The sequence below is a fragment of the Plasmopara halstedii genome, assembly GCF_900000015.1.
Source record: "Plasmopara halstedii genome assembly, contig: Scaffold_614, whole genome shotgun sequence".
Classification (NCBI taxonomy): Eukaryota; Oomycota; class Peronosporomycetes; order Peronosporales; family Peronosporaceae; genus Plasmopara; species Plasmopara halstedii.
Window position 1 is genome coordinate 2,368,285 of NW_020187532.1, and position 552 is coordinate 2,368,836.

Consider the following 552-nt stretch of genomic DNA (forward strand, 5'->3'; position numbering starts at 1 on the left):
TCATCTCTGCTAGGAGGCAAAAGCGCTATTGGCGAGAGTACTGGACTGAGACGATCAACGTGCTAGACATTGGAATGTTCGACTTGGTAGATACCAACGGTGCATTGGACAGGGGTCCCGAGCGTGACTCGCGGGCTGATCATGGAGTGGCATGTAACGCGATGCTCAAGTTTCGGAGCAGTCGCAACATATCCTGCGTGACATGGTCGACCGAGGGCCGACGCATCGAGGGCGAGGCCCAAGTGATGCACGTGAAGTGGCACGTAAACCACAGAGCGCTGCTCAAGTTTCAAAGCAGCCGCTGCATGCCATTGATGGCGTGGTCGGACAGAGTCCGAGACATCTTGGGCACGGCCCTTCAGATGCGCGTGGAGTGGCACGTTATCCACTGGACGAAGACTGCAGGGTTAGCAGCTCTTTGTCGAATGTTGTAGATAACATCGGAGCTCCAAAGGAGCGGAAAGCGAGGATGACACCGGACGACGCGGAGAGCGTGTTCACCCTGGTCTCACCGAGACATAGAACCTCTCTGTATAGAGGCGACGGCGACGC